General features: G+C 37.2%; 1 long non-coding RNA gene across 2 annotated transcripts; it reads right to left on the reverse strand.

The window, feature by feature from the left end:
- Positions 1-619: 619 nt before the first annotated feature.
- LOC308191474 lies at positions 620-5,308 on the reverse strand. Of its 2 annotated transcripts, none has more exons than XR_013948021.1 (4): positions 4,513-5,308; positions 3,893-3,987; positions 3,283-3,405; positions 620-2,441 (listed from the first exon to the last, which is right to left on the reverse strand). It is a non-coding gene; the product is annotated as an uncharacterized lncRNA (long non-coding RNA). The 2 variants fall into 2 exon arrangements; XR_013948022.1 differs by having other exon boundaries at positions 3,893-3,990.
- Between the last annotated feature and the right edge of the window lie 12,983 nt (positions 5,309-18,291).

Genomic DNA, 18,291 nt, shown 5'->3' on the forward strand with positions numbered 1-18,291 from the left:
TAAATGTCATACATCTTCCCCAAAGCATTTTTCATATGGCAGGACTTTGTTATTCTTTCTTAAGCTCCATCACTAGATTAATCAATCCATCTTTCCCTTTTCCCCCTTTGTCTTCTGTCTAGACATGGATTATTATGATTTAAGAGTTTTGTCAGTGGACAGATAGGTAGCTATAAATGTGAATTGTGTAGGTAAAAAAAATATTTACAAATACCAGTTCGAACATATCTATTCAATAAGACATAAAATAGCTTCAAATCACAGTACTATTGTGATTTTGAGCATAATCATAATAGTAATGAGAATCACTCACCTTTCTATACAACATTAATGTCAACATTAATGCAAAAATGTTCAGTCCCATTTTAAAGGTCCCACCTTGAATGACTCCACCAACAGCCATGGACTTTTGTCCATAAAGGATTTGCTCTGTACTTATTACCCTCATAGTCTGTCATCTAAATACAATTTTGACAACACAAACAAAGATTATGACTAGGTGTAAATTAAGAGGAGGAACAAATTTTGCAGCACTCTTACAAATCTATTCATTATTTTATTGACTCTACTCATGCACCACTTTGTGGATCACATAGCTATTCCAGATGTTTTAGTTTCTAATTATGTTAAAAGGTTAACATAGCACATTAGACAGTTAATGAGCCTTTGACTTGATATCTTAGAATTAAGAACGTTAAGAACTGAAAGGGATTATAAAATTGTAGAAAGTTTGGGAATTTAGTGTAATCACATTTTGGAATGCCATCTTCTGTGTGAAGTGCAAAAATATGTTTGCTGCTTTCAGAGAATAGTACAGACAGTCACTAAAAAAATAGGAAAAGAAAAAAAAGCAGTGAAGGCTTGGGTCAGGCTTTTATCCAAAAGCAAGTGGAAAGTTAGAGAAAAATAAAGAAGAGAATTCAGAGCTTCTTCTGTTGACTAAAAACCATCATCCAAACATGTTGACAAAGCTGGAGTTTATGAGCAAACTTTGACTGATGGATATTCAAGGGGATATATAATATGTTAATTTTGAGATGATTCATAGCTATCCAGTCTTCTCTACAAGACAGATATTGCCTGTCATCAGACGCAAGATTTCCTCCTGTTCTCATCTAGCTATGAAGGAGCAAAATTGAAACTAGTTATTCCTTATGGCTTCCCAATATTTTGACAGATCAAAGGACAAAAAATGCTTGTTTTAAACAACTTATAGCAATACAGAAAGGAATTCTAGAATGACTTCTACAGAAACTGTGCTGTGTCATCTCAGTTTCTCTGTGTTACCAGTAGCATTCACATACTTTCTGGTTTGAGACTACAAGAGCATTTAAGTTGAAACACAAACATTTTCTTTCAATGAGAAATTCATGTCCCAGTTCCAGTGAAGTTACTGAATTCATGGCTTTTAAAAAACACCTTTGGTTGTGCCTTGACTCACATCCCTGATTTTAAAACACTCACTGCAGCCTATCCTATTCATTTCTGGGATCGAGTATCAACCAGCCCATTAAGGATAGAAGAGAACAAATGAAACTACAGCATATTTGAAGAGAAAGTGAATTTCTGGTATGGGCTATAGTGTCTCAGGGCCTCTGGCAAGCCATTGGTGGGCCATCAAAACAGAACCAAAAGACAGTTGGAAGGTAATATTTAATTATTGGTCAGATTTTAATGAGCTATTGGAATGGAAATGTAATTTAACAGCTTTTCTTATAAAACCATCTAGCACCTACATTGCTGTGAGAGAGATTAAACTTTTATAAGAGTGGGGGGGAGGTGGTGGAAGAAGAAGACTGATCTATTCCAGTTTTAAGATTATTGATCGTCAGTGGTTTGACCCTTTAAAAACAACACTTCAATGAAAATTTTATATGGAAACCTATATGTTAGGTTCCAGGAAAATTAGATAATAATTTCACAATTGCTTATTTATAAGTTACTGCAATAAACTGTGACTTAAAGCAAACAGGTTTCATCAGTCCTCGGGTGAGAATATTTCCTCACCAAGACACAGTTTTCATTATTGACAGTTCTTTTAGAATCCATTATCAAATTTGTAAATAAGCTTATTTGATCTCATTAAAAAGGTGGATCTTGAAGAGTTTCTTTCTAAGAAGCTCTGCCTAGACAAATCTAAAAAAAAAAAATGGATTGAAAAGACTGACTGCTCTCCAGGTTTTCTCATATTTTTGTTCTTTAATATTAAAATACTTGCTGTTTTACAGTATGAACTTCTATTTTTTCATATAAGATTAATTCATACTTCACCCCTTGAATTAGTCAACCAATCAGCTTTACAGCTTCATAGTTCTTTCTGCAACCTTGACATAGCCTTACATTTTCCATAATTCCTGTTTGTCTACACATGGGACAAGAAAGAAATTATGTAGCATAGATGCTGATGGGAACACTGAGAATTTCTTCTTTTCAACAACTATCTGAAAAAAAAAAAAAAAGCTTAGGTGAAATTAGGTAATTCAAATACTGAGACAGTTTTCTATCTTTGAAAAGCTTTAGGCACTGGTGGACCAGGTTCTCTCTCTTTTTAAACCTTTGTTGAGCTGCAGAAAAGGAGTAAGGATGCAGCACACATTTGAACAGATTTATAAAGCAGTGTTTCAAAAAACCTCAGTGGCAAATAAAGAAAAAAGACAGGAAATTCAGGTAACTTAAATATCATTAGCACTCCTTTGACTTCTCTGTAGCTCACATTAGGGCAAACCTTGTGCTTTGGTATCAGCAAGGTCTCAAGCTCATGTTTATATTAGTCTTAGGCATTATAACCCAACAGACTTCATTAAAGTTACAATAGCTTACACTGGAATGCAACAAATCCACTGTGTCAGAGAGAAGATTCTTTATGTGTGCTTTTCTGTGTACAGCAAAAGTACAGGAATCAAAGCATTAATTTAATGAGTAGGAAGATCTCCAAAAACATTCCTGATCCTGTTTCCTTTTCGTAAGATACAGAGAACTAAGCAAATGGGATCACAGCTGTTTAAAATCAAAGAACACATTCTCTGAAGCAGGCAACCTAATTGGCAATTATATTATAGTAATGATTATCATAATTTAAAAAGTATTTAAAAATTCAGACTTTCTTTAAATAAGAATCATTACATGCAATATCTATTCTGAATAAATGCAGTTTCTGAGAGATGAAAACCAAACCACCCCACAAAGCAGCTTTGGTGTCAGTAATCAGGATGTATAGACAGTGCTGTCATGCCATGGAAACTGTGTCTTTAAATATAGAAACAGTGCATCTGTAGGACTTACTTTAAAGTAAATCTGTGTTTTCAGTCAGTGGCATCTGCCAGGTTGTGGGTGATACTAAAACATGGCAATATGGTTAAGTTTGTGAGTTTGTAATTAAGTTACAGGAGCAAAGAATGTGCTTCCCTGCCAGAAAAGAAGGAGAGAATTAAAGGGTGAAAAGAGTTACTCAGTGAAGAGAAATTCAGCAAAACAAACCTGGAGCAACATCCATATTCAGAATCTGGGTGGTGGGAAGAACTATGGTTAATGTTCACGGTAGCTTTTCATTTGGACTTAATTATTCTAGTTTTATATGCTTCAGTTGGTCACCTTAAAAGCTGTACATCTTCTAGATGAACCATAAGAATAAGTGTCTTTCAACCTTGTTATTATCAGGCCAAATAGTAAATTTCTTCTTTGCAAATTCTGAATGTGTTTAAATTCTCTCATCTTATATTGGAGCTAGTGATTTGGCATAGATGATCTAGACATTAGTTTATAGTATTGTTTCATTACAAAAAGAGAACAGAAGATGTAGCCCAAAAGGATTTAGTAGTAGTTTATGCTCTTTTTCTTACTTATTTTTTTCCCATGTTCACTTTATATTTTCCCTTTTTCTTTCTTCCCTTACCTCCATCCTTCCTGTTTTTAATCAGTGCTCCACACACCCTAGTTCTCTTCCCAGAAAGAAGCAGGAGCTTTTCTTGAATCTTCCACACGAGGTTTCTGCTTAAAAAAAAAAAAAAAAAAAAAGTTAGGTCCCTAAATGCTCAGGGCTATTTCCCCCATTGTACTATTACTTAAATGGTTGTCAAATATTTTTTTGTTTGTTTGTTTGTTTGTTTGTTTGTTTCAGAAGCAAGACTTTTCAGTTTCTCTGCTAAAAAAGGTCCAAAAGAAAGCTCTTCACTTCTGTAAAAATACAGGCAGAAGAAAAGTTCACATGCCAGTCATACCACTCAGGACTTGCCTGATAGGCAAGAGCAGCAGCACCAGAACACCAATCTATTTGTCCTACGTCAACTCCAGTATGGAAATACTGCCAAGTTTTGGTAAGTTTGTAAGATTTTTCAGAGACATAGCCATTGTAGAGGGTAGGATTGTTTAACCCTGGTTAAAGGTTCCTGTGGAGCTTAAGTTTCATATAACTTCACTTTCTAATATTAGAGTTTTTAATTTGCAGTATTCTTCTGAGACATTTCCTACTGAAGGAATGAAAACGGCATTGGTAACTTCATCTCTCTGACTCACCCGCCAGTGATGAGGGGTAAAATGTAGTCTTCTAACTCATTCACTTTCTGTGGTCTAGTATTCAGCCACGATGTCTTGGCTTGTGCCTACTGCAGCTGGGACTTCCAGATGGTCTCTTATCCAAGCACAGGACAAGCCCAGGAATGCTTAGCCTCCAAGATAATTTGCATGAGATGCAACGTAATTGGAATTGCCTTTACTCTAGCTCCATCTTCAGTAGAGTTCAAACCATCTGACACAGAGTGTCAGTTCCTTGATGTACAATAAGCTAAACTGAAATGTTAAAATAGTTTGCTTACTTTACATTGTATTTACTGGAGCAGGCAGTAAAAATTTCAATGTTTCTTTGAACACTGGCAATTTACATCAATCAATGATCTTCTTGACTTTTAAAATACATGTGCAAACCATTTGAAAGCTAATTGCACAGCTATATGCAGACATTGGACCTAACTAATAATAATGGGAAGGGAGAGCTCCAGTTTTACTAGAGTCCTGCTGCTAGGAGTCAAAACACTCACCAGTGAAAATAATTCAGTGTCAGTCTTAAAAGGACCATTCTCATATAGCAATTAATTCCATAAAAGATAATGTACAGAAAAAATAACAGCTGAAGGCCCAAAAGAAGGTTAAAATATATACCAGGCTATACGTAGACCATGAAAAAAAACTCTCTTTTTTGAAAATCCAGACTTATTTCACCCTGCTGATATCAACTATATAAATGTCAGGTAAAGGTCAGATGTGGAAAAAATCCATTCTACCTCAGTATCTGCCTTCACAAAGGAGAATCTTCCTATGTTTTATGGCTAAAGAGAATTGTACTATATACACTTCTATCAGACAGATCAAAGGGATTTTTTTTTTCTTTCCAGGGGGACATTTGCAAAAATTGACTTTAGAAGGATTTCATCATCATTTGTTTCTTCTTCTGCTAGTGATAATTCAGTTATTCATCTGAAATACATATCCTAAACTAGCCTGAAATCTTCTTGTGAGGTTTAGATGGGAACTGTAGAAACAATACTTGGAAACAAACAGATTTTTTTCAAATACTTTCAAAGACATTTTGTGCTTTTTCCTTTGTCAAGAGAGGCTTGATATTGCTCTTCAACATGAGGAAGCTCCTGGCTTAATTCATCAATATGTATTCTAGTTATATAGGTGATGAGAGGTGATTTGTCAGACACATTTATGGCTTCTCATTTAGAATTGCATCAGACATTACATAAACCTCCCACACAAATATAAAAATATGAAAATTGGAGATATAAAGTCAAGAAAAAAGCAATAGAATGGCTCATGTGTCATAGGGATAGTTGCAGCACTGGTAGGGTAATGTGAGAGACTTCATTATGTCCAGAAATACAAAAATAAAATTATAGCTCCCTAAGAACAGGAATTAAGAATTAATCAACCTAGAAATTTTCAACAATATTTCTTCTTCAACCTTGTCTTTTTTCTCAAAGCAAAAGATCACAACATTAAAAAAAGAATTGGATAGATTTCTAGTCTGGAAATTAAAGTGCTGGAAAAATAAGCTCACATGCTGCAGCACAAAAGCTCTTTGCCACAGGCAGCATTTGCTCCTACTTAGCAAATGGCAATACTGTTGACATCTTTAACAAATATTATGGTCTGTCTAGTGCTAAGGCTCTGTCCAATACTGTGTAAAGAAGCAGCTGTCCACCTGTAATATGTAATGGCAGAAGAAGCATTTGTTGTACCAGTTTGCGAAGAAGCAAAAGCAAAATAAAATCAGCCCTTTCTTATTCCTTTTCTTCTGTCTTTGCCCATCTCATTCTCATCCCCATACCCAGGAAAGTGGAGAAAAGTTTATGAAAGTAAAAGACATTAAAAAAATTGTTCTGGTAGTCTGGGAAAGGCAAGAGACTGAAGTAAGCAGAAAATGGTTTCTTTGAGCTTAAAGGGGATCAATTGATGAGTGCTTTAGGCTGCTGGAAACAGGAGATTATAGCAATGGATTTGTTTAGACCTGTCATTTGACTATACCCACTGTAGATCATTAGGAAACATTATAATTTATAATCATTTTCCATTTGTTGAAAACAAACAAAATGTGCCATGAAAAGCTCTCAGACTATCTGTTTCTTATTTAAAAGAGAGAAAAAAATAGCAACAGTCCTCTCAAAAAGGAGGATTTGTGTGTCAACAGATTCTGTCAGCAAAGAAAAACAGATTTGCCCCATAATATTCGTTAGGTACTTCTGAGGGATGTGGAAACCAGTCTTGTGCTGAAAGGAAGAGAAGTGCAATATGACCATTATGGACTCAAAACTACATACAACATCCACATGTGGTGTATAAAGTTTCAGAGAGAGAGACTCCAGAAGGAATTATATATAAAGAAAAATGTATTTTGCCAGTGTGCTAAGACTTGTATCTTAGAAAAAGAAAAACATTCTTTTTTTCATATTGTTAAATGGAAAATAGCTTACTGGAATGAACAGCCCTAGAACCTGGAAAAAGTTCTTAATGTGCCCAGTGGTCAGAAGACCACAATGTAAATATATGATCTAGATTGGAAAGATGATATTTTAAAATGATTCCCTTACACAGGATTTGGTTACATTAACAATTTCACATTCTCACTGGTAAAAACAAATTCTGACCAAACTTTGTGCTTGATATCTAAGCTTGGTGTAGTTTAGGATGGGCAGACATCTATGGAATAACTTCAAAGTAAAGATGATTCATATCTTACTGAAACAACCACAAATTAAATCTCCTCATGGATTGTACAGCTTGGTAGATAAATGCATCTACACCAAAACCCCATGGTACATTAGGTCTGATACCACACACGTGAGCATTGCCGCAGTGAGACTGAGCATGAGTGGCACTCCTCGGGGGTCAGTGTTATTTAAGATTTTCATTAATAACCTGGGCAACAAAGCAGAATGTTAACTTAGTAATTTTGTTGACAACAACAAGATGGGGAAACACTTTATACATTGTGATGTTAACTGGCTGCAAAGATCAACTGAGATAAAAGTTCCAAAAAAAAGGTAATACTACTCTACCTGAAGCAGAATAACCTTATGCATCAGTAAGAAACATAGAATCATAGGATATTCTGAGTTGGAACAGACCCACAAGGATTATCAAGTCCAAGTCCTGGGTCCCCAAAGGACCACACAAAAAATCAGACTACATGTCTAAGAGTGTTGTCCAAACATTTGAACTCTGTCAGGCTTAGTGCCCTGAGCACTTCCCTGGGGAGCCCGTTCCAGTGCCCGACTACCCTCTCAGTGAAGAACCTTTTCCTGATATCCAGCCTGAACTGCCCCTGTTGCAGCTTCAAGCCATTTCCTTGGCCCCTATCACTGGTCCCCAGAGAGCAGAGCTCAGCGCCTACCCCTCTGCTCCCCTCGTGAGGAAGCTGCAGGCCGCCCTGAGGCTTCCCCTCAGCCTGATCTGTTCTGGGCTGAACAAATCAAGGGACTTCAGCCGCCCCTAATATGTCTTCCCCTTCAGACTTTCCACCATTTTCATAGCCCTGCTTTGGACACTCTCTAAGAGTTTCATATCTTTGTCATACTGTGGCACCCAAGACTGCATGCAGTACTCAAGGTGAGGCTGCACTAGTGCAGAGTAGAGCAGGACAATCCCTTCCCTCAACCAGCAAGCAATGACGTCCTTGATGCACTCCAGGATATGGTTGGTCCTTCTGGCTACCAAGGCAAGCAAGGAAGGGCTTGGGGTTGACTCTTTGGGGAGTTGTTCTGTAGAGCAGGATCTGTTCTGTAGAGCTGGAGGCCATTGTAGACAACAAGCTGAATGTAAGCCAGCAATGTGTCCTGGCAGCATTGAAAGTGAGGGCATACTCGACAGACCTAAAGTGTTCTTTTCCCTCCATTCAGTGCTTGTGGGACAACATCTGGAGTACTTTGTCCAGTGCAAGAAAGACATTAGCATTACAGCAAGTTCAGCAGATATATACCAAGATGGTCAGGGGACTGGAGCTCAAAATGTATTCAGAGAGGTTGAGAAACCTGATTTTGTTACACCTGGAAAAGTGAACACCTGGGGGATCTACTTATTGTCTTCAATTACCTAGTGGGAGAGTGTAGAGAGGATGGAGGTACACAGCAGAAAAAAAAATTATTGTGCCACACCAATGAGGAAGAAGAAGTCCAGAGATTGCACCTGATGCTTAGACTAACAGGGTGCCACACTGCACTATCTGAAGAAATGGGTCAGTGGGCCCATACCTTCTCTATTTTTCCTACCTTCTCATTTTCATTAATCTGCTCTGTCTATGGAAAACAAGGAAGAGCAGTCCCCAGCAAAATCTTACAATATTGCCAGCTAAGGTGTAAGTGAAGCACCTCTTTCCATCTTGTAAGAGTAGAGCATAAAAAGACAGCATAGAGAATAGGTACTGAAATTTCTTCTAGTTTTTAAATTCAGTAGCAAGGAGTTGTAAACTGAAGACTGTTAATACAGAAATCTTATCACAGCAGGATGTTTTTAAAGGTTTAAATGGCTGAAGAACAAATGAAACCATTTAAGGCCCCCACACAAACTGAAAAAGCTTTTCCGCTACAGAAGTTATTTTTCTTGTTCCTGCTTTCTCTCTAAACCCAAGGGATTTAGGCTGTTCTGAGCCTCCTTGAAGGTTTTCCTGGCTCAGAAAGAATGGTTTCTTTCTTCGCCCTGGTCATCCACCTGGCTCTAGAAACAGAAACCAAACATTTCAGATTCTTTGAAACAAAGGTTTTATTTATCTAAGCACTAAAAAGGATCAAACATGCAGAAATCAGTAGAACAAGGAATAGGTTACCACTGGAAAGCTTTTGGGTGAAAGATACTTTTCCATCTCTGTAGAAGATACCTAAGAAGTGTTTGGAATAAGGCAGTGTATACTACCACCTTGTACCAACACATGAGATAGGGCCTTAAACCTGTAGATAGACAATGGGAAGCTGCAATGAAGTGTCCCACACATAGCTATTGGAATTTCAAACGATGTGAACTGTTGCTGTAATGCTGGAAGCAATGCTCCACAATGTCAATTATTTAATTCTTCATTGCCATGGTACACTTGACCATGGTATATAGTTGTTGATTTACAAAAATTAAACAAAAAAAAATCAAAGGGATATTCTTAAAAGTAATCCTGTTGCAGATTAGTGTGCTAAAAAGTGTATCTTGTATCATTAGGACCCTGTGCCGTGAACCAACCTACTCTGAGTTGCAAGAGCAAGAATTTAGGAGCTAGGTAGCAAGTATAGCATGCAAGTGAGTGCTTCAAAAGACAATATAACACATCTCTTTCTCAGGAAGCAGGTATGTATCTTGCTATGCATAAGAAATCAGCTTAGAGAGATCTGAATTGGGGTCCACTAACCAGCGTGGAAGTCAGATTTTGAGCGGTAAATTGAAAGGATGTAGGAGGAAAACAGAAGAACAACAATGAGGAGGTCCTGTTGAGTATGTGGTGACACACAGAAAAGCAACTAAGATGACTGAGTTTGTACTGAGCAGAAGTCATGGGAGGAAATGAGACCACTCAGACTCAAGTGTGCATGGATTGAAAACAAAGAACAGTGAGAATTGAAGGAGAAGTGGACACTGGAAAGGAGTTTCAGAAAGAAAAGTGGTGTGGACTTTCATAGTGACAGAAGAAGAACTTTTAATTCACTATTGAATGAGGTAGGCAAGAGTGAAGAGAGACACGCAGAAGTCAAGAAGATTATATATTACAGAAATATACAAAGTGATTATTTTTACTTGCATGGATTTGCCATCTGAAAGTCTCCTGAATCACTTCAGACATTTCATTGAATTTACTCTCCCCAAATATAGGAATACTGAAGACAAATAAGGAAAGAACTTCAGCCACTTTGAGCTCTGTACTGACACAACTGCAGCAGTAGGTGGGCCTTGGGGATGTGTTAGAGAAGTAGCCATGTAGAGTTGTCTTCATTCATTTAAGGACATAAAATCTTCCAATACATCTGTCACTAGCAGAAAACATCACAGATTATGACTATCAAGCAATATTTGAAGAAAGAACTTTTGGCCAGTCCATACACAAAAGAAGTATTTCCATCCAATCTGGAGAAATCATGAACACTTCAAAGGATGAATTCTGAACTAAAGGTCAAAGTACAGAGCCCACTGTATTTGTGATAAACAGCTAAGCAGTTCTGATAATTCAACAGACCATACAGAACAGGGCAAACAATGTAGCCTTTTATTTGAGCACATGCAGTCAAGCAAGAGGTTTATAGCACTCACCCGTAAAAAAAAAAAAAAAAAAAAAAAAGCTTTTTACCTTAGGTAAATATATAAAGCTCTCTCAGTTTTCCTTTATCTCCACTATGGTGTATATGATGCAAACATTGGACTAGTGGGCTGGGTGTTCACCTACCGGAAATGGGAACCATTCCACTGACGTCAAAAGCGCTAACCCCAGTAACACCAAGTCATAACTTGGCCTAAAGTAGGTTTTGACATTTGCTAAATGTTACATTTTTAAATTCCTCTCTATTATTTTTTTTTTCAAATAAAACTCTGTCTGCCCCAATTGCTGCTCAACTCCTATACACATGTAGAATAGTCTGAAATAAATGGTTGGACTAGAAGAAAAAGAAAGAAGAAAAAAAATGTTTAGAAGAAGGAACATTTAAGAAAAAAAAAGGGGGGGGGGGAGTCTCAATTTACCTATTTCTCATCGTACTTTCTTCTGATTCTTTTTAGTTTTAGTCACTTTTATAATTAACTACGATAATGGCTCAGACTCAGTCTGACAATGGCAACTATTCAATGACTTATGGTACACAGTGTTTAAAGCAGGTTCTTAGTTTAAAAAACTTCTCAGAAAGGAGAAAGCACTGAGATAGCAGGGATCTCGTTCCTATTTTGCAATGTCCTTATGAAGCGTAGGTGTAATACCCTGGCTTTTACCAAGATCTCCAAAACTAATTAACAGCTGCTCAGAGACCTGAATTGCATGCACCCTGAATTGATCTGCCCACGTGCAAAGTGACTCCACACAGCCCCAGCAGCAAGACTGAAGTTGCTGCCAGGCACTGTAATTATTGTCCACATATAGACAGCATGGTCCCTCAGATCCTCCACATTGCTGTAATAGTATCTTAAGTCAATTGCCTTGAATTACCAGAAAGGATTTCCAAGGTGGCTTGCATAAAACCCAGAATCAATTTTCTTAAAGCGCTTTTCAAGGTGGGCCTTTCACATACAGAGTTTGAAATAAAACTAGTTTTAAACAAAAATCACTTAAAAACAAAGGTGAATTAATTTAATATTCTTGTTAAGCAGATAAAAAAAGTAGTGTTTGTTTAAAAGAAAAACTGTCTATTCCTTTGTTATATTTTATTATTGAAGGAGATACCCACTTTTGAGATGGTGTAGTAGTAGGAAAAGTATTTTTTCATGTGAAATTGCTATCACATTGACTAGAAAATTCCAAAGATTAATTTTTCACAGATTACCTTTGTGACACCTACCCAAATGCCACCATAAAAAAAAAATTAAAAAAAAAAAACCACAGTATTTCTGGTGAATTGTTCATCCAGTTCAATACCATTTACCCAATTAAAGCAAATGCACTTCACTTTTTACCATGTGTATTCTCCTCAGGCAATGTCTTCTTAATCCATTTTGTCTGTTACACCATATTAGTCACTGCAGTGTACCGTTTAAGCTCAAAGCTTGTTACCCTTCAGTAATAGACCACTTACACATTTTTCCTTTTCAGTTTAATTTTCAGTGTTTTCAGCATAGACGCTGAAAGAGGTGCAACTGATTGGTCACACTGCTCTTTTTATTGGAGTTGTTTGCCCTCAGACTGCCGTAATTAAAGATTATTTACCTTCCTAAAAATAAAAAATAAAATAAATAAAATAAAATAAAATAATAAAATAAAATAAAATAAAAATAAAATAAAATAAATAAAATAAAATAAAATAAAATAAAATAAAATAAAATAATAAAATAAAATAAAATAAAATAAAATAAAATAAAATAAAATAAAATAAAATAAAATAAAATAAAATAAAATAAAATAAAATAAAATAAAATAAAATAAAATAAAATAAAATAAAATAAAATAAAATAAAAATTGAATGAACTGAATAACTAAACTTTTGGTAACTTCCTCATCAGATGTAAAACTCCTGCTAAACTTTTGTTTGGTTTTCTCTGTATCATTTCTAAAGTAAAAGATGTGGGAAGAAAAAGAAGGAAGCATAGACTGCCTGAAGAGGTGCAGTTTAGTCCTGGAGGATTTGGGTTTTATTAACACTGTCCATTGTTTCACTGGATATCCCACTCCAGAATGAAATAAATAAATTAATAAATAAAAACTGAAAATTGAAAAATCTGAATTGAAAATGCTTAAATAAAATTATTATTTTGGTAAAGCTGAGTCATATTATTTTGATTTTTCACGGTATGTGTACAAACATGAAAAAAACAAAACCCTTTAAAATAGAAGATATTTTGAAAAGTTAAAGCATTTCATTTTAACACAGATGATCAGTTCTAACTCATCTAAATCTAATCTAATTCTAAATGACATTCTAACTGAAGTTTCAACAAAGGCCCATGGTAGGTATCAATTTAAATGACTTTTTACTGTCTAGTACAAATAGTAGCCAGAAGATATTCAGCCCTCTCTAATCTCAGCTCCAAGCTCCCCAGTATGTTTTCTAGAATGCAGATGCTGCCCTACTATTAAACATCTGCAGCATGCATGCAAGAGTTTGTGTCAGAACTATTTTTTTAAGCTCCTTTCACAGTCAAAAAAAAAAAAAAAAAAGAGAAAGAAACATCCCTAGGCTGGGATGTTTTCTCAGGGCATCTAACTTTGAAGAGGATCATCTTAGAAGCATATGTTCTCTGCAGCAACCTGCATGACTAGAGGAATTGTCTCAGATATTGACATTAGAGATATGCAAACTGAGGTGTTTGCACTAGAACAATAACATCATGCACAAATGGAAAAAGAAAAAAAAAATATTCCAGTTGGGGCTGGTCTAAAATTCTTACAGCTAAAACCTCTCTTCTGCTTGAATCATTTCACATTCTTGACATTTGCAATTTCCTTGAAGTCCATCAGAGCAGACTGAAATATATGCTGAAGGATTTCAGTGACCAGTTATCATCACCTGCCCCCCTCACACTCTTCAACTCTTCATGCAGTCTGCTTCCAGTCTACAGTGTTTGAAGAAACTGTGCACTGGAGATATTTTGTCACAGTGATCTAAGGAGGACTCTACCATCTCAGAGGCCCAGGAAGCAGTGCCAATAACCAATGCTAAGAAAAAAAAATAGGAATGGGTTTGTAGTCTGTCCCCTGGTATCACCCTTATCCTCTCCCTCTCTCTCCAGCCTTGGACATTCCATAGGCTAAGGGATTCTTCTGGAAAATATTGACCAAAGAGTCACCATCAAACACCAGTTAATTTCTCCACTTTATTTTGTGGTTATTTTTTATAATTTTGGTCTTTACAGCAACATTTAAACATGAGTTCTACAATCTCATTATACATCTCACTCTTCAAAAACTCAAGTGCTTTTTCTCTGACTGTTTTTTTAATTCCTGCTTAATTCCTCAAAAGTACTGGCTGCAAGAATTGAGCACAAAATTAAAAAAACTTCATAACAGGTGAAGAAATCACTCAACGCTCTCTTCCAGACATCTCTTTCAGTGCGATCTGGGACTCTGCGAGCCTGTTTCAGCAATGGAGCAACACTAAATGTTGTATAACAAAGCCATTGTTTTTGTGACTCTCATTCCTGTTTCCAAGGTGTTCCTCAAGCTATTACTCCTCCCACTTCTTGTCCTGTCTATCAGCAGGTAAATAAATAACCTGGTTTCACTGCCAAGCTCCTGGCTTCAGCCCTGAGGCAGTAGAGGCAAGGAGATGTGACGTCATGCTGTTGACCTACTGGTGCACCTGGGGGCTGTTTGGAACAGTAAGTTGGAGTTCTTTGGGGGTGTGCATCTGTGTCAATAATCTGATTTCAGCACAATAACTCACTTCCTCAGAGAGCACTTGTAGCCCCTGCAGTTAAACATGGTGTACCTAACCATGGGCAGGACTGGGGATTGTTTCACCTCAGGAAATTATTAGGGAGTCGTTCAAAGATAAGGAATTAATTTGTCTGCAGCTGTTAATCAGTACTGATCTACTTATGTTAGGGGAAGTTTTTACATACATATTTGTAATTTCTTCTTGTCATAGACTTTGATCTCAAAGTATACTTCAATTTTGGCTTACTGTAGTTTGAAAACATCCTTAACTTTTTTTCTCTTTGGACTTGTTTATGTTGACAAGCACCTTTTTGGAGTGTTTGGGGAGATTACTTTGAGAGTTAAAATGATATAATGCAAACAAGTTTATATATTTGATACAAAAAGTCTTCAGTGCACACTGGATTACATGGCTAGAGGGGGTTCTGTAGGGCACCGCATTGTGGAGCAAGACCAGTATATTTCAGATGACTTGAAAGCAATATTTTTATCATCTTTGTACACACAAGCCATTATGGTATTATTTCACCATTATAGTCTGATCACAGACATGAGCAAGCATTGTGACAAAGAGCCCTTTTGTCTCTAAGGCCCCATTCTGAATGCAACATAAATTGCTAGCAGGTAAAGTAGCTACTCAGCTGCTGTCACTCACTGGCTGGTATAAAATTAATTGCATGCTGTCACATATTTTTTACCATGGGGCGTGAAAAGATTATGCTGGCTGATCCTCTTCTGTCAGCAGTTCTGTCTGGTTAGCCCAGAAAACATTTTAAACTACATTTTTCTGTGGAGTTTAAGTCCAGAAGAGACCCATAGATGACCTGCATTGACCTCTTCTGTTTCATAGGTGATAGCATTGCAGTAAGTTATTGAATTCAGTAACTGAGGAGCAACAGAAGTATTTTGGTCCCCAGAGTCTAGATGTTTTCAAACTAGTGATGAACAAAACCCAGAAAGCACCTCCAATGCTAAAAACATTTCTGCTGGAAAGAAACTGACAGGTGGGAATTTTTTGCTCCAGCAGAATATACCTCACCTTGCAAGAGGGGGGAGAGGTGATGCTGTGGGGAGAGACATGCTACAAAAACTTAGAACATTGACAAGGGGAATATTATTTTCCCAGTCCCAAACTCCACTTTAGGTCTGCAGTCATTGGTAAGATTATTTTAAGGTTACTCTTGGTATCGGCTATATTTATGGTAAACTCCTGAACTCAGTCCCTGACAGTAATTTTCCTTGGAGGCTTCTTATTAGTGGATCAGGCACCAACTTATCTCCTGCATTTCTGGGAAGTGATCTGTGCAGGCCAGGTCCAGATCACAGGGAAGACTGCCCACAACAGTTCAGCAGATTCCTTGTTTTGTCTTTCAGGCCATTATGCATCTTTTCCTCTACTAATGAGCATAAAATACCAGAATTAAAATTTATCTGTTGGTTGTAAGTGCAAGCTCCTGGAAGGAACTGTGGCCCATGGAGAGGAGCCTACACAGGAGCAGTTCTCAAAAGGCTGCTGCTTACTGGAAGGACCCTAGGCTGGAGCAAGGGAGAAGTTTGAGAAGGAAGAAGCAGCAGAGACAGCATTAGTCAGTTGAATATGAGCCAGCAGTGTGTTCAGGTGGCCAAGAAAGCCAACAGCATCCTGACCTGTATCAGAAATAGCATAGCCAGCAGGACTAGGGAAGTGATTGTCCACCTGCATTCAGCTCTGCTGAGGCCACACCTTGAATTCTGTGCTCAGTTTTGGGCCCCTCACTACAAGAAGGACATCAAGGTGCTGGAACGTGTCCAGAGAAGGGCAACGAAGCTGGTGAAGGGTCTAGAGAACAATTTTAACAAGGAGCACTGGAGGGAGCTGGGGCTGTCTAGCCTGGAGGAAAGGAGGCTCAGGGGAGACCTTATTGTGCTCTACAGTTACCTTAAAGGAGGCTATAGCAAGGTGGGGATCAGGCTCTTCTCCCAAACACTAAGTGATAAGACAAGAGGAAGCATCCTCAAGTTGCACCAGGAGAGGTTTATGTTGGATATTAGGAAAAATTTCTTCACTGAGAGGTTGTGAAGTATTGGAACAGATTGCCCAGTGAAATGGTTGAGTCTCCATTCCTGGAGGTCTTAAAAAAATGTGTAGCTGTGGTGCTTAGTGACATGATTTAATGGCGGACTTGGCAGTGCTACGTTAAAGGTTAGACTAGATGATCTTAGACGTCTTTTCCAACCTAAATAATTCTATTCTATGATTATGTCCTGACTGCAACTCTCATTCCCCTTCCACCCTAGGAAGCTGTTTCAAGGTTTTCTTATGCTTATCAGTAGGAAATTTTACCTTATTCTTAAGATAACCTTATCAAAAGTCAACTTTCAGACAGTGGGTCACAGAATGCTTTCCAAAGTAGACTGGCAAGCTGTAAGACTTGCTTTCTACCTGCCAATGATGGTGTAGAGTGACTGGTTCACCTCTCAGTATTCTCTTTGGTTAAATCAAAAAGAGCAACCTTAAGCTACTTAAGCTTCACAGCAGAAGGGTTTTTCTCCCCAGACTCTTGATTGCTTTGTAGCCTTCTCCTGAACTCTGCGGTGTTCTACATCTTCAACAAGCCTAGACATCAGGATGAGACTAGCGGCATCCTACTAATGCTGTGTTTCCAGGAAAGAACACAGTGTTACCACAGGTATATATATTCTCATTAAAAATAAATATATATATATATATTCCAGTTATATCTGACTCAGCATTGCATGGAATCATTTATCTAAAATATAAATCTTTGGTCCATAGGAGAAAGTCTCCAAACTCTTGACTTGACCTGACACTTGATCTTACGTGTTACTGGTTTTCACCTGTATTTATTCATATGGTATGGAGTGATTTACTTAAAGCATTACACAGAGAGAACTGCCTTACATCTGAGTTTGTAATGAGGCAAGGAGAAAATTAGATGTGTAAGGGGACATTTTTCCTTTTTTTTTCTTTTTCTGAGGTGCATGAACATCTGCTACTATCCTACAATGAGTCATAATTTTAACACCATAATTCTACAGCATATAGTGTAACTTACCTTACCTACAAAATATTAGTGGGTACATGATTTCTGAGCACAATATTGGAGTTATTTTTATTATATAAAAATGCCTCTTTGCCTCAATTTGTACAACTTCTTTTCACCACTAAGCAGAGCCTAGCAACATATAGAGAAGCAAGGGAAGGCAACTTGTAAAAAGAGAAGAGGGAAAGCAGGTTCCTGTCTTGCTCTCAGGCTGCACCAAGTGGAGGGAGTTGAATATGGAACTTGAGTGGCACTTCATCATGTACACTACCACTGCCACTGTATCTGCAGATGATGCATGAGTCACTCACACATGACCAGCAGGCAACTGCCAGAATTGGTAAACTGCCTGCAGTTTGGAAAAGAGTGGGGCTCACTTGACTGAGAATATATATTTAGCATCCTGGGAACCCTTACAAAGTAATATCTTTATTTGCCTTAATATATCACCAACATTTTTTATTATTATTATTTTTATTTTTTTGGAAAGTGCAGAAGAAGCCTTTTTTGCAGAGACTGCTGATCTCACACTTCTGATAAGCATCTATAAGTTTTCTGCACACAAATGAACTCAACTGAAACTCATACAAATGAAAGATGTTTCAGGCTTAGTTTCAAGAAGTACAGCTACTGAAGGAGCTGGCTTTCTCATATTTTCTTTTTACTCCCATTGGCTACAGAACTTAAAACTCATGTTACAAGCAA

Source organism: Anser brachyrhynchus (genome assembly GCF_964034855.1).
Source record: "Anser brachyrhynchus genome assembly, chromosome: 3".
NCBI classification, from domain to species: domain Eukaryota; kingdom Metazoa; phylum Chordata; class Aves; order Anseriformes; family Anatidae; genus Anser; species Anser brachyrhynchus.